The sequence below is a fragment of the Pseudopodoces humilis genome, chromosome 7 (genome assembly GCF_049639895.1).
Source record: "Pseudopodoces humilis isolate 2021_Gansu_Grassland_sample_001 chromosome 7, ASM4963989v1, whole genome shotgun sequence".
NCBI classification, from domain to species: Eukaryota; Metazoa; Chordata; class Aves; order Passeriformes; family Paridae; genus Pseudopodoces; species Pseudopodoces humilis.
In genome coordinates, this window is record NC_142206.1 from 2,078,314 (window position 1) to 2,099,380 (window position 21,067).

Sequence of the window (21,067 nt, forward strand, 5' to 3'; positions counted from 1 at the left end):
GGGCCCGGAGCTGCCACGGTGTCCTTGGTTGTGGGGCTGGAGAAGGATTGTTGTGTGTGCCTGAGCTGTGAGGAGAACTTGAACACTTTGTGTGGAGTTCAGCTCACACAGCAATGCAGTGCAGGGGCTGCAAATAGGAAAGCTGAAACTGAAGGCATCAGGTCATTTCAATTGCACTACCATGTGTTTTCCCACATGAAAACCAAAGCAGCAACCTCCTGTTTGGGATGTTGGTGAACTTTCCTTGCCCTCACAGAGTTAGCTCCCTTCGGGTCCCAAAGCTCCAGCAGCAGAACTTTCCATCAGGAACAACTTCTTGGCCATCAATTAAAATACAGGGCTGTAGTGAAAATGCAATTTTCTCCTGCTTTTGGCATGGCTTGCTTTCCTGGCTTGCCCAGCCCAAGTGTCAGCTGCCCAGGATTCAGGAGGCTGCGTCTGTCACCAGCCCTGCTCCGGGAAGCCACAGGCTGGTGTGACTTGTCCCCAGTGCCAGCCTCGCCCGGGGCTCCAAAGTGTCCCCTCTGCCACCCAGGAGGATTTCACAGGCTCCAGCAGCAGGGAGGGAGGTGAAGAGCAGTGCAGGGCACAAGGGGTCAGCCAGGGCGACAAAACCACGCTCTGGTGGCAGTGGGGAACAATTCTGCCAGGGGCCATCCCAGCTGCATCATCTGCAGAGCAGATGCTGGGCTGGATCTTTAGGAAATGCAGGGAAGAGTGAGAGAGAGGAGGATTCATCACCACGCCGTGCCACGGGATAATTGCACATAATCACACAGAAACCACAACCCGCTCCGGGGCTCTGCCCTTGAGCCAGCTGAGCGTCCCCATTACCATTTCTGCTTGAGCTGATCTGGTTTTTCACAGAATTTAAGTGGATAAATGACGTATATATTGATGTATTTGTTATTATTTATGCATTTCCTATTATTTAAATTAATTTTTACTGCTTTTTTAGCAACACTTTCAGGATTAACACCTTTGTGAGCAGCCTGCTTTAGCACACCGTTTATCTATTAATTTATAAACAGAATTTTGCACAGACCTTTGCAAAGGAATTGTGTTTATTCAGGAAAGTTTCTGTAGGCACTGCTAGCATCAGCATCAATGATTCCATGAACAACGTAGCAAAAAAATTCAAGGTCATTTGGGAACATACAACAGCAAAACTGCCAGTTCTCCTGCTTTTACCTTGAGTTTTACAATATTTGAAAGGCTTTTTTAGGGAACAAACAAAAAAATACCCCCCAATAAAAAAATCTTAAGTAAAACACACTGTATTAGTAGCTGATTTTTCATTTTTCACACGAAAATTCTGAATTCTTGATGTCGTGGGGAAAAAAAGAAAATTAAACTCTTTTTAAATGGCATGATTTTTAAGCATACGACATTTTTATGGGACTGGTTAAAGTTATTTAGTTATTTTAAATTTCCAGAGCTAGGATGGACTGTAAGGGTGGCACCAAATCCTCGAAAAGCATGAGAAGATTTTGGGTTCCAACTTAGGCTCTGGAGTTAGGCAGCAAAGCACAGGAACCATGTAGCAGTTTTGCTCCTGTCAGTAACTAAGCAGTCAATAATAGTAATAGTACTACAGCTTCATTATTAAATGTAACAAAAATATGTATTTTGTTAACTAGAAACTACTCTTATATAATAAGAGTAATATATAATTTTTTTATTATTATTATTAATAATAATAATAATAATAATAATAATAATAATAATATATAATAAATAAAGCTTCCAGAGTTTAAACTCCCTAGCAAAATCAACACAAGAGGAGACTGCAGAGAGCTCCTGCTAAAAGCCATTTAGATTATTCTCCAAAGGAAAAAAGAAACCAAACTATTGTTTGCAGAACTTTCCTAAAGAAACGATAGTGCTTTCAAAAGGTTGAACTGTGGGCCAAATTACATAATACAATATATTCTGACATGCTTGCTGAGCAATTGTGGATGTCCCCTTGAGCCAAAAGGCTTTCTGCTCACCAAGGCAAGCACATCTCCAAGGGAACATTTGAGGCCACAGCCCAGGAGCAGTGGAGACCCTCAGGACCACGTGAAGCTCAGCCAACACACTCCTGAGACCCAAACTGGGGCTGCAGCAGGAGGCTGAAGCAGGACACCAAAACAAGGATGTGCAGGTGTGTTCCTCACATGCCCAGGGGTGCCAGAGGAGCCTCAGCAGAGAGGAGGGAACAAACAAGGCTGGAAGCACCAGCACCTCCAGCCACTGCTGCTCCTGACTGAGCTCAAGTGTTAGAACCCCCATGCTCATTAATTTCAACTTATTTCAGGGCTTTGGAGCTTCAGCTTGTGGAGGTAACACACAGGGCTGGGAGAGGACGAGCTGTGTGTGCTTTTCATGTGTCTTGAGCACCCCTGTGCTTGCCCTGGAGGCAAATCCTGTTTGGGGTCTGTTCCAGCAAGATAACCAGGAGAGAAGTTAATCCCCCCCAAGGAGAGATGCAATCTCAGAGGTGACAAGGATCAATACAAGGACAGAGGTTTCCTCAATGTCTTTTGCTGCTTTCGAGCTCTTTCCACTGCCTGTGATGAAGGACAAAGAGGTGAAGATCAGGAAGGAAGGTCACACACAGAAGTATCCTGCTTGCTCTCTCTACACAGTGTTCATTATTGCCCCACTGATAATGCTTTTACAAAAGTCTCTGCTCTTAAAAGAAGAAAAAAAAATTAAAATATTATATTGATTTTTAGATTAGAAAGCTTTCAGGTCATACTGAAGGGAGGGTGCAAAAAGAGCAAATGGCACAACATTTTTTAAAAAATGCAACAAAATAATCAAATCCAAATTCTTTTCTCTTCAAGATTTGCCCCAAATAACCAGTGTTTACCCATCCTGGTATACAATGTCATTTCTGAACCCAAAAAAGTGCAGTCTATTACACAGCCCCAAAATGCAGAAAGGTTAAAATAAAGAATATATGAATGAGCCAATAGACAAATATTGAGCTGAAATTTTGAGACACTTTCCTTTGGAGGGGAATCCTCCTTATGACCATGAACGGGACTGCAAACATAAGGAGCTGCTGGGAAAGAGTCCACGTAAAATGCATGGTTTTCTTTGATTAGAAAAAATATAATCTGGAGCAGGATTGACAGCACTGAAGGTAAGGGACAGCACAGAAAGCTGCTTAATAAGGCTTTGGGATTTTCCTTTCTCTTCACTTCAAAAGGACAAAAACTAGGGAGAAAGTCTTCTACACAGCACCTTGCTCTTCCTTACATACAGACTCTTCAGAAATTATCAATTTCAAGGAAATCCCCCCCAAAAAAATCAATTTTTTCGTTTTTTTTTTAGTTCAGTATTGCTCTTTGATTCCTACCTTTTACAAATGTAGCAAAGGCCAAGTCTCAAAAAGGGGAAAAAAACACTTTCCTGCAAAAACTTTCAGCTTCCAGGAAGCAGGCAGAGAACATCCTGAGGTCAAGTCAGGATGACAGGCAGCTATTAAACTCTTCTGAGCAACAACTCAACCTGCAACTTTGCTGTGACCTGCTGTGGGTATTCAACACAAAGTGCAATATCCATTGCATATTAATGAACTAGATAATTAATTCTTAAGCTTCTTGTCCCTTCTACAGTAAACAAAGACTTGGCTGAGGCTGGAAACTATCGTGAAGCTGTTTAAAGGCTATTTCCATTTCCTGATTTTCACTGTGCACAGCCCATTAGTCTTTGTTTTCAGGGTCTCTGCTGCATAAAAGTGTCAATAGCTGAAGTTTATAACAATATGCTGCCTCATTCCCCTTTCTCACCTCTTGGAAACCAATGCAAATATTTATCTGAACTGTCCATAACAAAAAAATCAGCCACACTTATGGGCAGAGGAGGCTAAAAGCAGCAAAGTGAAAGCCTGGTCACTGGTGGCAAAGGTTAAAATACTGCCCAGACAAATCTCACTTCTCAGTCCATAATTAAAATCCAGAAGAAACATCGCACAGATGTAAATATATGAGAGTAGCTTCTAAATCTGAAAAATCAATAGGAACACTGGCAAACTGTGGGATTCCCAAAAATTCCCAAAAATTTATCTCCCAGCCCAGCTTCAGGCTCCCCTGGGAGCAATGACCACTCAAACCACCACCAGAACAAGGTGCCTGCACCTGCTCCTCTCCTATTTCCCTGCAGAAGTGATGGATTTGTGTGAAACATTTGGGAATTTAATTTCCAGGTATCAAAGCAGCAAGCCCAAAAGTCAGGAAGACCCAAAGACAAGGATAAAGCAGGTAGATGCACCCAAAGGCTCTGTGCTTGCACTGGCTGCCTAAGCACAAAAAAATGTCACTACTAATCAGTGATGTGGTGTGAAAAAGTTGATTCTTCTCCCTAAGATAAAGGCATTAGCATCTTCTGTCAAATCATTAGACAACATCTTCCCTGTGAAATGACAGGAGCCCTACAAAAATCATTTTAAACAGCAGCAGCACTGCTACAGGGCCAACAATATTCTACTAATAGCTGAAGTCACTTTTAATTGTAAATGGTTAATGATTACCAAGTGACCAGCTGATTTCTCAAAAATAAGACATTGCCTGGAAGAAAGGACATTATTAGAAAGAAAAATGATGCCATTTTCAGATGGTGAAAAGCACTGCACAAGTTGGGGGATCTCCTAATTTAAATCTCCAAGATTTGAGGCTTTGAAGAGATAGTAAGTAAAAGATTCCAAACAAAGCCAAGTAAGATGAATTTTTTCCCCCACAGCAATATGATTTTCTTGGCTGCCTTCTGCTGTGCTTGCTCATAGAACTCACAAGCCCCATCACACTGCACCTCACAGAGTGGCAAACATCTCTGGTAGGACAGAAACTGAAAATCTCCCCCCCTGGATCCCCAGCTGAACCCCATCTCTCTAACTTCTGGCTTAACTCAGCACTAAACCCCCAAAAACCCCATCTCTGTGACCCACTTTGGGTGCTGCCACGATATTTCTTGTCACTTGATTGCTGCTCTTTTTTGCTAAAGTTTCATAAGATTCTGTTCTAAAGAAATTTCTGGGAGCTATTTCTAAAAACAGCCTCAAACGAAAACCAGACCCTAATTTCTTTCCAGCCACTCAGTTAATCTTTAGGGACATGTGTAGCCACTTTTAACAAAAAGAGAAAGATGATGCCATACTCAGACAGGTTTTTCCTTTGTACACACACTGTGGAAACATTTTGCATTCATGTCAGTATAACTGAATATCTGGATTTGAAAGCCCTCAGCCTCACCAGGATTTTAGGAGCTTTACTGCTACACTGTCAAACACATGCACTATATAGTATTTAAGAAGGTTTTCCATTAATCTGCTCTATGCTGGTATTGTTATTTAAATGAGCTAATTCAAATGAGAGAGGGATAACCAGGGGAAACTAATGAATACAGGGTATTTCTTAAAAATTAAATAAAGATATATGAAGAGAAAAGGAAGAACTTTCAGGTCTTGCAGTCATTTATTAATCATTTTATTCAGTTAAGAGTTTCTCAGGTATCAAAGGATCAGCATGAAGATCCAGGTACCTGAAGGCACAAAAAATCAGCCCTGACCATCCAAGGTTTTGCTCCAGGAAGATCAGATGCAGAAGGTGAAAGCTCCTTCCCATAACCCTGCTGCCATGTGACATATTGCACAAACCAGGGCAGCTCATGGGTGAATTTCTGAAGTCAGATTTATGTCGCTTCAGGTACTCTTTCAACACGTGCTCTTCCTCACTGTCGAGATTTACTGGCCTGGAGATGTCAGGAAAACATCTCAGGAACTGGGAGTGCAAACACAGAGGTGACACACCACGCTCGTGAGGAGAAATTCTTCATCCAAAGGTTTTTGCCTTTGTGTCATCAATCAGGGCACTGGCACAGAAAGCCAGTGACTTCATGGTCAAACCATGAACTAAAGCTGTGAGTACAGAAAAGTGTGGATGCAGAACATGAAAACATCAGAAGATGCTCGTGACAATTTCACAAGGAGGAAAAAAGCAGCTGAATTATTTTTTCAAATATTTATTTACCTCAGCTACAATGATATTTTTAAATTCTCCCAATGAAGGGGCTTCTTTGCCACCTTTTCCTGCAGGGTCCTCTCCTTCCCTGCAAGCCCCATGCATTAATATGCAATGGATATTGCACTTTGTGTTGAATACCCACAGCAGGTCACAGCAAAGTTGCAGGTTGAGTTGTTGCTCAGAAGAGTTTAATAGCTGCCTGTCATCCTGACTTGACCTCAGGATGTTCTCTGCCTGCTTCCTGGAAGCTGAAAGTTTTTGCAGGAAAGTGTTTTTTCCCTTTTTGAGACTTGGCCTTTGCTACATTTGTAAAAGGTAGGAATCAAAGAGCAATATTGAACTAAAAAAGAAAAAAAACCAAAAAAAATTGATTTTTTTGGGGGGGATTGCCTTGAAATTGATAATTTCTGAAGAGTCTGGATGTAAGGAAGAGCAAGGTGCTGTGTAGAAGACTTTCTCCCTAGTTTCTGTCCTTTTTAAGTGGAGTGAGAGGAAAATCCCAAAGCCTTATCAAGCAGCTTTCTGTGCTGTCCCTTACCTTCAGTGCTGTCAATCCTGCTCCAGAATATATTTTTTCTAATCAAAAGAGAACACAGGAGACCCCCTAGCTCGATGTCTGGGCTCAAAGACAGGTGCTACTCTGAATTACCTCCAGCTGGAGCCAAATGCTTTATTTGTAGGAAAGGGCAAAAATGAGATTGCAAATTCTGTGCATAGTCTAGAGATTTGCCTTGTTGGCTTTCCCATTAATTTCCTTTTCATGGTTTTACCAAAAGAGATCTGAATCTTAAGAAAAGACTAACAATTAATTTCATTCTTCACTGGCTACTGCTTTTTCATTAGCAGGTGATGCTTAAAAGAGTTCGAGGAATGTTCCCAGAATTCTAATTAAAAAAATAAACAACGACAATTTTCCGCAAAGATTCGTCATCTCAGAAATTGTCATTTCAAATCCAGAAATGTGCTTCAGTCACATCCCCTTCCTGAAAACCATGGGGCACCATATTTCTCAACCAAAACAGGCTTCTTTTTACCGCATGGGTTATTTAAAATTCTGCCTAGAAATATTAAAACGCTGACAATAACAAAAATACATTTTGACAACAGAAGGCAGCACATTACACGACTTAATAGCATCAATCACAGGACCTCAGTTTGCTGCTCTCACAATGAGGCTGCTCTGTTATGAAATAAGATGGTTCACTGGCAGTGCAAAATTTAGCTGGGAGCTAAAAAATTAATACCACACATTTATCCCCGTCACAAAGAAACAACAGTGGATTAGAAAGGGTGAGCCAGGATGGGATTAAATCTGTGTGGGACTTGTTGTGTTCTACCATGGGAGCACAATTCTCTTATCTTCTCAGTAAGGCCTTGCACAGCAGCATTTGCACAAATATCAGTTCCATTTCTTTAGGAGAGAACTCCTCAAATGGAAACACAGCCAGCTTTCTTCTCTCAGCTTTTTTATTATTTTTATTTTTTTTTTTAGTTATTTACATAAATACATCCCAACCTACTGCAAACATGGTACACCTAATCCCCTTTGCCTTGAACCTACTGAACCATTTGAGTTTTAGTAAAACTCAACTGCAGTCACTCAATGCCATCACATCCAAGGAAGGGACTGGAAGTGCTAAAATATCCTGGCTCCTGTTTTTAAAATCTCTCCCTTCTAAGAATAAAGGCTCATCTGTTGATCTGGCAGCATTTTGATCTTGCTTTTCACAGCTGCAAACAGCTGCAAGAGCAGCAGGGAAGGGATGAATCACACCTGCTGCTTCAGCACTCAGACCCAATAAACTCTGCAAAATCCGGGGTATTTTTTAAAACCCGATAAAAATATGACAGAAATCATCAATTATTTCTATTTTATTATTATTTTTACTTTTCTTTTATTTTTTTTCTCCTTAGTTTTTGTCCCCAGCTTTCACAGGGACTCAAGGCTACTGAGAAAATGAAATTACAAATGAGATTTCTTGGAAATCACCCAGTCAGAAGAGATGTAAAAGCAAAGGAAATGGATAATCCCACAGGCAAGACTTTGTGAATTCCAGTGATAAATGAATTAATTTTCATTTAAATTCCTGTCTGTAGCTTTTTCCCCCCTTTTTTGTAAGCTATTCTGTTAATCACCTTCATTCTCAGGTACATATGAAATATGTGAAGAATCAATAAGGGAGTCTACCATATCTCTGCAAGTAATCTAGTCAGGAAAAAAACCCACCAAATTTAAATCTGATACTCAGTAGATCAAAATAGAGTAGATTACAGACAACAGCAGGAGATTGCACCTCTGCCAAGATAAATTCAGGAAATCTAATTTACCAGGAGCACCAGAATGGATGCAGTGCAATTACTGTAATTGTCAGCCTCAATGTCTTTGAAATCTCTTGGCACTATCATATGAAAAAAATAAATCTCCAGGAACTTTTATTTAATTGTGGATGTACATTAGTCACACTGTCACACCGCACTTGGTGCCACACAGTGTGCCTCGAGGTGCTGCATTCCACTTATCCAAGAAATCCCACAGTGAAATCAGCATTTGGGAGCCAAAAAAACCTCTTCCAGCGGTTCCCCTCAGTGTGGCAAAGGGCTCCAAGGTTAAAAATAAATTGGCATAATTAGTCTTCTGTAAGAGTTCAGGCATTCTGCACTGATTCAGCGTCTGAGCTGGCCTGAGCAAGCCCCTTTTGCTGAGGGATTTGGAGGAAAAGCCACCAGTGATTTAACTACAGAATTAGCCCTTGCTGCCCCACTGTTTCTTCAGGAAAATGTGGTCTCTTGAAGCAGAAATAAATAAATCCTAGGGTAAGATTTGCAACAAAGCTGAGAATAACGTTGCTCCCTGCCTGCAAGATACAATGCTGAAAAAAAAGCACAGCATTTAGACAAATATCCTTAAGATAATACCATTCCCTCAGAAAAACAGGCAGAGGAGGAATCTGTGTTCAGTGTTCAAGGACCTGCTGCTTGGCTACAAACTACCTCACTATTTAACAAGCAGGCTTCTCTGCAGACAAGCCATTTCTTTTTTTAAAAATGAGAAAAAAACCCCACACCATTGCATTTTGAGGTAGATAATTAATAATTTTTCTTTCAATATTTTTATTATATATTGATATATTGGATAATATAGAAAGAGCTGTTTAGGTAAGCTGCAATACAACCTCCTCAGCATCCAGGTGAGTCCAAAGCACCATCCAGAAGTTTCTGTCCAAAATACCGAGTATCTTCTTTAACTGAGCACTCAAACATTATTTTCCTGTGGCCACTGATTTTCCATTTTTACCTTCTCTTCTCTCCAGAAGGGTTTCAGACCCAGCTTTGCCTGCCAGGCATCCAAGGAAAGCTCTGAACCACAAACCTCACCGCAGCCTGAGTTTGGAGTGGTGGTTTGGACACCTCTACCAAACCCACTCTTGCTGCAAAACACTTCCTTGCTGGGGCAAATCCATGTTCACCCACAATTCCTGACTCATGGACACCTTCCCTCAGAAAGGATGTGTGGGTCTGTGCAGCATTTTCCATCAAGATATTTATTCTCTCCGTGGGAAGGAGGAGGTTATACAGAAACATCACAGAATTCCGCGCTCAACCAGCCTCCCTTCCCTCCTTCCATGTTCCCAAGGAGTGCAGGCACCAAGCTGGGAAGAGAGTGAAAATGTTGTGTGATATGTCAAGGGAAAACTGCCCCAAGCCTGCCCCTTCAGCAGTTTTATTTATTTATAGCAAAGTTTACCAACCTGGCAGACTGAATTCCAGACTCAGTCACCAACACAGAGCAAACTGTTTTCCTCAGCTGGGTATCTGCTCATTACCCAGTGACCCAAAATTTCAAGAATGATTTACAAAGATAGCTAAATCTGTGATTCCTGCCCCCAGACTAAGACCCCCCCCAAATACATGCATTTCAGCTATTTGGCCTAGAGTATATTTGTTGCTGAGCAGAGACACATTAATTTCTAAGAAAATGAAAATATAAGGAGAAGAAGCTCGAATTAATGTATTTCATTCCTATGGGGTTTCCTCTCACCATCCAGCTACAATGAGTTCACTAAACAGTAATTTAAAATTCTATGCATTAAAGATTTATATAGTAGCTTGGTCTCTTCAGCTCCTGAAATACATAAACATTTTAACACAATGTGAAGGATCCTCAGAGATTTGTCACAGTTCTAGGAGCTTTGGAAGATCTTTTTGGCTTTTATGTACCTGCACATCCACACACATACATATATATATATATTTCTCAAAAAAGAGGCTCAGTTTGCAAGCTATTCATCAGCTGAAGTGCCTGAAAATAATTTCATAAACATCTAATAAGCACTTGGCATTTCCAAGCTTCCAGGCACACTGCAATCAACATTTTCATGCAGAGTCTGGACATCTGCCCTCTGTGATCTGCCCTCTCAAAAATTAAAAGTAAATTAAAAATAAATTTTAGGTATAAAAATTTATGTATTGGGCTCTTCCTTTCAAGGTGATTTTATTGGGGCTTTTTTACCCTAAAAAAAAAGTCTTGGCTACATGGCTACTTTGGGTAGGTAATTGAGTACTTTTAAGAAAGGTGGAATTTAACACCAAGTGCCAATTTGTGGAAATAAATCCAATTGATTTCCAAGCATATGCTGGTCTAAATGGTACCAGAATTAAAATAAGGGCAGAAAAACACACAGAGAATTATTTAAATCCAGATGAAGAAAACAGGAAAGAATTTTAATATTTAATTATTTAAAATTAAATAAAAGGCAGGCAAAATATCTAAACCATTAAAGCATTTTGATTTTAAAATAAATAAAATAAAATAATAAAAAAATAAAATAATAAAATAATAAAAAATAAAATAAAATAAAAATAATTTAAAATAATAAAAATAAAATGAAATAAAAATAATATAAAATAATATAAAATAATATAAAATAAAATACTATATAATAAAAATATAAAATAAAATAATATATAATAAAAAATAAATATAATAAAATAAAATAAAAAATAAAATAAAATAAAATAAAATAAAACAAAATAAAATAAAATAAAATAAAATATAATAAAAAAATAAAATAAAATAAAATAAAATAAAATAAAATAAAATAAAATAAAATAAACCTTACAAGGAAATGTTCCAGAAAACAGAGTATTTCAAGTTTTCATTTTCAAATAAAACATTCTTTTTTTAGACCTGCTTAGAGAATAAGTAATCCATGTAAATAATGAATGTCACCCAGAGAGGTGACAAACCTCCTGCTGTGGAACTACCAAGGAACGTGGCCAGGCACCCACTAAAGCCCCTGCACAGCTGGACAGGGGAGAGAAACCATAACAAAGGGTTGAGGTAAGGTCTGGGGGGAGATCACTCCCAAAACACCATAACAGGCTCCACTTAGAGGTGTTAACTGAATTTATTGCTGACAAAAGCAGAGCAGGATAATGAGAAGTAAAATAAATCTTAAAAACAGCCTCCCTTCACCCTTCCCTCCTTCCTTCATGGAATTATTTCTATAGCTAAACTCTCTGACTGGGATGCTCATTCCAGATACAATTTGTTTTTAAAAAAAAACCACAAACCATGAAAACAGATGTGTTTGTACACCAGAAATAAAAGCAGATCATTCTTCAAAAAGGCTGAGAGAAAACAAATATTTTCTTCTGTCAGTAATGTAACAAATTTGCTGCATTTCCATTGGGACCAAAAACAACCTTTTCCACACACAGAGGGGCAAGAATATTACAAAGTATTCACCCAGAACTAATGTCACAGCACCAATTCCCAGGGGCTGCTCATTAAAATATCATAGCACTAATAGAGAGGGCATAAAACACACACCTTCCTAAATTCTTTAAATGCCAGCAGGATGAAGAAATGTCTCCCAGGATGTCACTCAAGAGAAAAGGAGTCACAGCTGGAACACAAACAGCAGAGGCTTTCTTTTCACTCTGCTGACCCCATATGACCTTGCACCACCCCAGATCCTCAATTTGAGGTTGGAGCCTGTACCAAATCCTGAGCTGCTTTAAGTGGCCATGGCCAAGTTTCCTGACCATTCAGCAGGGGAAAGAGGACAATTTCCCTGCCTACCTATCCAAACACTTTTTTATTTTATTTTTTTTAACCTTAAAAGATAATTATTTTACCCAGAACCACATGGGTTAATTATTTTACCCAGAACTAATGGGTTACCTGCATGCAGATCCAGTCCTCTGGAACACTCCCCTGCAAGCCCCAGAGGAGCCCAAACACACCTTTCCACACCACTGCACCCCTGCAGCAATCAGCTCTGTGAATTCTGCCAGCTTTAGGACAGTTCATGCTTCTTTTCTGTGATGTTCTCTCATCTGTCTACTCCCCAGTGCAGGTTCTGATTAACACTAAAACCAATCCTGTGTCATGAGTGAAGTCACAGCTGGATAATTCACGTGGCTCTGGAGAGAAAGGTTTTGGAGTTCTTTTCCCCTGTTCTTAGCTGTGCAGCCCAGCCTCACCACAGCATCTGCTTCACCCTGCAATGGCCATTTTTTCCCTGCTCGTTCATGCTGCAAAACAGATTTCTCCTCCAGGACAGGCACTTTTCCAGCCCGAAATGCTGCATATGCCCTTCAGTGAGCTGTCACATTGGCCAAAACCTATGGGTCCCACTCCCTGAGCAGGACTAAATCAGCCTGGTGAAACAATGAGGAAAATCAGGTCACACCAATAAAACCTCACCTTCAGGTCTAACTCCACACAACCTATGTCTTCAACCCAGCAGAAAATTCAGCCTTTACTAAAACCAGGTCATTTTTTTGGGGGGGGCTGAAGAAGGGGAGAGCAGGCACAGCACCTTCCTCTCCTGATTTACAGCCCTGCCCTCAACAATTCCATGGCAAACATCCACAAGGAGGCAGCTAATTATGGGAGTGGATAAACTGCAGGAGAATCCTCCTCAGGGGGAAACTCACCTTCTTGCCTCTGTGAAGCTCACTAATGGGTTTAGTAGGTTATTATTAAAAAGATTTTCTGTGGGAGGGATTTTCTTCATAATCCACGGTCCCAGGGCACAGAGAAAACACACTTTTCCAATTAGTTAATAATGGTTATTTTATTTTTCAAACAGCGTAAGTAGCCACAGGACGATAAAAATCTGCATGAAATGACTCATTTATGGGTTTTATTACTCACACACCTGCTTCTACAGAGAGTGCCACAGAACAAGCACACCAAAACCACATCAAAGGGAAATGGAAAAGTCAGAAGCCAAATTTTGCTCTGATTCGAGACAAAAAAAATTCACAGAAAACCTACAGGTGCTGAGAAAGTAAAGGATATTTATATTTATATTTATATTTATATTTATATTTATATTTATATTTGTATTTATATTTATATGTATATGTATATTTATATTTATATTTATATTTATATTTATATTTATATTTATATTTATATTTATATTTATATTTATATTTATATTTATATTTATATTTATATTTATATTTATATTTATATTTATTTATCACCTCCCATTCCTTGTTTGCTCAGCAAAAGCTGGGTGTTGCTTTCAGTCAAAGAGCAAAGTGAAATCAATTACAACACTGTATTTTCTCCTAAATGTCAATACAATTTTATGTCATTTATTCCAGAGCAAATGTAACTCACACATTTCTTGCACCTATTACTGTGGATCCATCCACAGACAGCTGCAGATTGACATATCCTGAGAAAAACACCAAATTCACCAAAACACCAATCAAATTCCTCAAAAAAAAAAATATCAGGAAAACAAGAAAAACATAGGAAAAATTAAAAAGATAATTGTTAAAACACAAGAAAAACATAGGAAAAATTAAAAAGATAATTGTTAAAACTTGGTTCCTTCTTTTCAGTTTATGAGGGATAAAGCACACCGACTCATTAGGAAGAAGTAAAATGGTTTTCACACCATAATTAACACAGCCTCATGATTCCTTACCAAATTAAAAGCAACTTTAAGAAGTCATCTGCCACTTGTATTGGCAAAACACAGGAACTAATGAAATACCTCAGAAACTGCTTTTCTGGAGAAAAGTAATTTCATTTTGGACACAGTGAGTGACTGTTGTGCACACACAAAGGCTTAAGAACATTCCTCTCTGAAGCACAAATACATCTTGGCCATGCTTTATGTCTTTTTAAGCAACTTAATGCCAAACTAACCCACAAACCCTGAGGTGGAGGGGTTACACAAACCTGAACTGTCAGAATTACAAGAGCAGCCCCTCTGCCTTTTGCCTCTGGAGCAGCTCTGCAGCAGGGCACAGGTGGTTTTTTACCACACCAGGAAGAGTTTTCACTGTATTAATTCAAACAAAAATGGGAAATTCAGATATTTCCTGTGCTTAGACCAATGACCCCAGAAGTGCTCAAATGTCACTGAAAGTTTAAAGTGTAGCAGCATCACCCACATTTCAGGCAGACAGCCTGAAGCTCTCAGTCATGGCATCAAACACACCTTGTGGTGCAGGGCTGGTCTATTTAATGCTTGATTGAGCTAAATATGCCAAAAAAAAACATGGCTTACTCTTTTAAATATTATTTCTTTACCGTTTTTTAGTTTTTAATTATGGCAATATCTAAAAACTTGAGAAGTAAGGTGAGGTGGAACGGTGATTTGACTTCAGGATAACCCTGGTTGTTATTATAATTCTTTTATTCCTGGACTACACATCAACAGAGCAGATCTTCTCCATCTGGAGAATGAAAATTCTTAAATCCTCTGTGATCCTGGAGTTTGCCTGACTCTCCTTCCTTCAAAAGAGCCACATTTGGACCTCACCAGCCCTTTTCAGGCTCGTTCCTCCAGCCTGACTCCCAGGAATTCTGGAGCAAACACAGCTTGGTCCCTCAGCAGCTGCACCTGCATGTGATGGATGGAGAGAAGTGGGAAAGGCCTCAAAGGTTCTTCTGAGCAGGACAAAGGATCTGGAGACCTGTGGGGGCTGAGGAGTGGCCACTGCCCTCCTCTCCCCAGCACGGAGAGCAGACAGGTCCCGCTCCCAAGCTCTCCACAGCAGCTCTGCTGAAGGCAAAAGGGACAACTGGAGCTACAGAGGCGCATTTTTTCATCACAGAACGGGAAAAAGATAAGAGGAAATGCCAAAAATACTTCCCAGGCTGGAGCAGTGGCTCACACCCACTGCTGAACCCCTGCCAAACCTTTGGAACACTCCCTGACGCATCTGAGCCACTCCCAATAATTCATTCTCTCGTTCATTCTGCGCTCTCCCAGCCGCGCAACGCCGGCACCTTGGGGATGCTGCAAGGTCACAGCACAAGCACAGGCACCAGGCTGCAGCCACCACAGCCTGACACAGCTGCACACGAGGCTCCAGGGCAGCCTGACCACAAGACAGATGCTTTTCTTTTAAAACAAAACTCCTTTCACTCTCTCACATCCTCCAAGCCACGCTCCCAACGTGCCCAGGGGAGTGTGATGATCTTTTGGCAAAGAGCTCAGCGACTCCCTGCTTGTCCTTTGCTTCATTCTGGGTAAATCCCTCCTCACTGGTGTTTCCTGAGATGTGTTTCATTCTGGCACCTCTTTCCTGCCATCCCTTCTGCCCCCAGCTCTCTCACACCAACCTCACCAGCCCTGTCTGTAACGGAGCACCACGAAAACTCCAGATTTACGCTGTGATATCCATTACACAACATTCCACACGACATCCCACCTCGATGCTATTCCCAACACAAATCCTGGAAAGGCAAGGAAATGCCAAACAAGTGGGAGCTTTCCCGTAGGTGTTTCACCTACAACAATCAGCGTGAAGGAAGGCTGATGGTGAGTGAGCAACACGAGTGAGTAATTAATTGGGGAAGGATGACATGATAATAATCTTATAAATGGACTGCCAATTAGATGAAAACAAGAAGAACCTTAGAAATTTTCCTCAGTTACCACTTATTTAATGGCCTGTCAGACTCAGAGGCCACACAAAGAGAGGTTTTCTGTGGAAAACCCAAGACACTGAAACACAACTTACTGCCAACAGCAGCCTTCCCCTCAGTGAGGAAAAATGGATTTTAAATCTCATCTGGTGGCTTCAAGACAATTATAAACAAATAAAATGGGTACATTGATTAAAATGAAATTAATGGGAATATAAAGTATTAGTAAGTCTGAATAGCTTCTCACAGCAGTACACCTGATGTTATCTGGCAATAATTTTAATATACAGGAAGCTTGAAGGAGAGCAAAGCACTCAGTGGCAAAGCAACCTCTCCAGTCAAAAAGTGAACCTGTAATCCCAGCTTTGGAGCCCAGCAGCAACAGATTTAGTTTCAACATTAAAAAAAAAAAATTTCCATGATAAAAACAGCAAAAATTATATAGTGATCCTCCTAAACAACAAAACCAGTGACATTTATGGTACACAAAAAAAATGAGTGAAACTTCAGTATCCTAATAGAAATGGTTCCATAATTCATATGTAAATGTTCCTTTATTTTTTGCACATCCTGTAGTGATAATTCCCAGAGAAAATTGTGGAGTTGTGAATCCAATAATCATGTTGTGTGCAAAATGAGGCAGAGGTCAATCCAGTAACATATTCCTCTATGTGCAACACCGGGCTGATCCTTTCACAAAGTGATATTTCAAAATATAAACTACCAAGTTTATATTTTTCTATTTACCAAACCTGCTGTTTGGAGGTGCCACAGCTGGCAGGGTGAATTCTCAAGGGTCTCACAGCAAGTCAGAGGACTTGCAACACCAAAGGCTCAGAGCCCTGGCTCCGAGCAGCTCAATGCCACATCCTCCCTTCCTGGCATTTCTACTGACATGACATAAAGATTTTGTACAACAGCGCTGAAAATCCCATTTAATCAACAACTGAAACCTGATGGAAAGTCGAGTGTTCCAAAATTAGAAAATGTTCCTCTTACAGCAGCCTTTGATTGCAGACCCTTTCCTCCAAATCCTTGCCTCATTCAGCAGAGGGACTAGATAGCAATCAGGAATTAAGATGTCAGTTCATGTTTTCCTTTAATCATCCCCTTCACACCATGAATTTGCCATATTTGCTGTGTGTGCCACGCTTCAGTCGTGAGTTCCTGTTTCCTGTTTATCACTGAGGATGCTGTCCCTAACAAAATTCTCTCAGCCATTCCCTAAATGAAAAAAAAAAAAGAAAAAGTCTTCACATCAAGAATCTGAGGTACAGAAAAATTAGTGCCAAAATTTATCCGCTCCTCGCTGGTTTTGGATATAAATTTGGAACCCCAAGAACCTGATTTTTCCCAAGCCTATTGCTCTTGGGGTGTCAGAGCCCAAAGTAAATATTAAATATTCATTTTCTGTACTGTCTTTTAAAGAAAAAACCAAGACAGGGAAATGTAAATAGAAATGTAACTGACATATCTGTAAGTGCACGGTATGGGGAAACTGAAAGAACTCAAATCTTGTACATTTTCCATGTCTTAAAGAGCAATCCACCTCTTTCTCTCTCTCATCAGGTCCTCAAAGGTGTTCTAATTCAAACCTAACTACCCTCTGAGCACCTGTATTCAGGCACTTAACTTTGCAAGCTGCTGCTCTTTTTCCAGACCTAAAAGCTGGAGAAAGGCTTGTGCATCTAAACCAGGAATTCTGTCAGCTCTGCAAGTTGTTCCCAATAAAACATCTCATTTATAAACATTGTCCTGCTTATAACCCTGCGCCATCCCAGCTGCAGCAGTGCCAGGAACAAGGGGAGTTTAAGAAGCACCAAGAAAAAGAGTCTGTGAGATGATCTTTTTTTCCTCCATCCTTTTATCCCCATCTGAGGTTTTGCATACATTTTATGGACAAAAGCATCAGCAGAACATGTACAAACCCTAACCCCTAATAAGCCAAAGGCACAGGGAAGGGATGTACAAATTCACACTTATCCAGATCTGTACTGACAGCAAAGAAACAAATTTTCACACTTGGTCTGTGAATTACAAAACACCAAAGTCTTATTGAAAATTATCACAGGATTTGCATCCTTTGGGGGAAAAAAAAAATTCCTTAAAATTGTAAATACTGAGAGCAATATGGCCCACAGCTATTTCCAGTGAAGTTGGTGCTACATGGGAAGGTGTAAACATTTCTGCTGAATTAGGGGAAAGTCAGCTATTGATTGCAAGGGGTTAAAAATAGCTAAGTCAAGTGATTACAAAATCATTAGTATTTGTATTTTCCTTTGTTCCTGTTGAATGCAACAAATATCTCATTTAGAGGAAATATTCATGGTTAAGAGATGGTTTCTTTGCAGAAGAAAGTGAGACAAATGGCGTATTTTTAGGAAATGTTATTAATTTCCAGAGTGGGTTTTGATGTGCCTCTGAATAGCCATATTTCTGGCTTGCCCACAGTTACAGAAATCAGAGCTTTCCCAGAGTCTGACTTGATGTGTGTGCTTCATTTTTCATACCACTCAGCCTTAAACCAGGAGGTGGGATTGGTATCCCTCTCTTCAAAAGACTTTCACATGTCCAAGCAATTCTTTCGTTTCAGCATCTCCACAAAGTGTTTATGAAATAAACAAGTCCAGTGCAAGCCAACAGCATTTCTGGAACTGTTCAATTAAATGTGGAGTTACCTCTGCTCCACACCCTGAAATCAGGAGATGAAATCAGGCTCAAAGCTGCTGTATTTGTCACTCCCACCAGGTAAAACTGGCCAGATTTTATCTGCCATAAATCAGTGTAAATCCACTGATGGTCAAAGCATGCCAAGAAAAGACCTGTCCACTTCAATGTTGTTTCATAACCACTTAAAGAAGTGCATAATTCTCCATGGAAGCAATGTTTAATTGTTCTGTTGCAATTATTTAGCGCTTTAATGATGCTGTTACTCATGACTGCCTTGCATGGAAAATATCCCTTTTAAGAGAAGAATTGGTGGTTTCTCATTGCAGTTTATTTAAATGCTTAAAAAAGAGCAAAGAGGGATTCCTTTGGAGCCAATCCTGGCTGTGGCACCTGAGCAGCACTGAAGGCGTGGTCAGTGAGGCTGGGGTCCCTTCTCTATTCCAGGGGAGGAGGCTGTGCCAGGCAAAGGGAACCTTCCTGAGCCAGGGCAGGGGGACAGCAGCTGGGACAGGCCAGAAGGAGGTCGGGAGAATTTGGGTGCTGTGTGAAAGTGTGAGAAGAGCTGGAGCAGTGGGATCAGAAATGGTGTATCCACACAATTTATCCAAATTGTCTCGTGGCACAAGCTGAAGTAACCCTTCCTGCAGGCACTGAGACAGCAAAGCCCCAAGACCCACCCCACCAGGTGGACAACAGAGAAATTAGATTTAAATTTTAGATTTAAAACTGGCAAGCTGAAAAAACAACTAGAGTGCTCCCTGACACTGGGTGGTAGATTTATGATTAACTGAAAGGATTGAATTGAATGCACCTTAAAAAAGCAGGTGACAGAGCACTTGAGAAAGTCTTTAAAAAAAACCTCCTAGTGTTTCTCAGAGAGCAGTAGACATTTTCACAAAATGCACAGACATAATACCAAAAAAACCCAAAACAAACAAACAAACAAAAAAAAAACCCACCAAAATAACCAACTATTAAAATATTCATTAGAGAAATACAAGCTGAATCAGAATGTGAAGAGACTCAGATTTTGCTCTCAGGCTGTGGGATGAAGATTTTCAGGGAAGCAGCTTGGCTTGCATTTCGATAGTCAGAGCCAGCAGATATTCACCTGCATGTTACCAGCTAAAACTGCACATGCTGCAATTATATTCCACTTCAAACAATGTTTTTAAAATGTCTTAGAAATTCACTTTCCTGCATCAAAGTCACTGCAAAGTGGTACTGCAACAGCCTCTGCAAATATAAAACCTTATATAAAGCCCTGTTATATCAGCTCTTACAAATCTGAGACCCATAAATCAAAACTCTGATGCCTTTTCTACAAAACACAAATGGGTTTTAATTAAGTGTGTGGTAGTTAAACCAAAAGATCAAAGGTATTTCATTTTGTGTATCCTGTATAGTCAGCAGCCAAGGGAATTGTGTGAGAGATTCCTGCAAATCTGGAATGGATTTTGGACTCCAGGGCTCAGCTTTGGACAATAATTCCTTGTGTGAGCCTCTGAACAGTATTTAATCCCTTCATGCTTTTGTGCCCCACTTGCAGTAGGTGTAAAGAGTGATCATGTGGGAGGCAGTGGTCTCATCTGAATTATTTTAATATTTACAGAAGCTCAATGAAATCCTTGGATACAGGGATGAATAAAGGGGTTGGCACACATCCTCATGGCAAACCTAAGGTAGAAGAGAGAGGTATTTCAGATCTGAGAGGAGTGGGGGTTTATTAGGAGAGGGATCTGCCAGCTAGGCTACCTGCCTGGTGGATTAGAGACCTCCCCAACCAGGGCTGTGACAGGGTGACACACCAAAGGGGAAAGAGGCAATAAAATAAAATAAAATAAAATAAAATAAAATAAAATAAAATAAAATAAAATAAAATAAAATATAAAATATAATATAATATAATAAAAAATAAAATAAAATAAAATATAAAATAATAAAATAATAAAATAAAATAAAATATAAAATAAAATATAAAATAAAATATAAAATAAAATATAAAATAAAATAAAATAAAATAAAATAAAATAAAATAAAATAAAATAAAATAAAATATAAAATAAAATATAAAATAAAATAAAAAATAAAAAAATAAAAAATAAAATAACATAAAATATAAAATAAAATATAAAATAAAATAAAAAATAAAAAATAAAAAATAAAAAATAAAAAATAAAAAATAAAATAAAATTAAATTAAATTAAATTAAATATAAAATAAAATATAAAATAAAATAAAAAATAAAAAATAAAAAATAAAATAAAATAAAATAAAATAAAATAAAATAAAATAAAAATCCTAAATCTGCAAAATATATAATTAGTTTCCAAAGTTACTGTAGGAACACCGATGCATAACAATTCAGCAGCACAAAACTCAGACTGAGATCTGTTCATTCCAGGTTTCTGTTTACCAGAGTGACCCAGATGATCAGTCAGTATAGCAAACACTCCCATGCAGTTCCCTGGAAAAC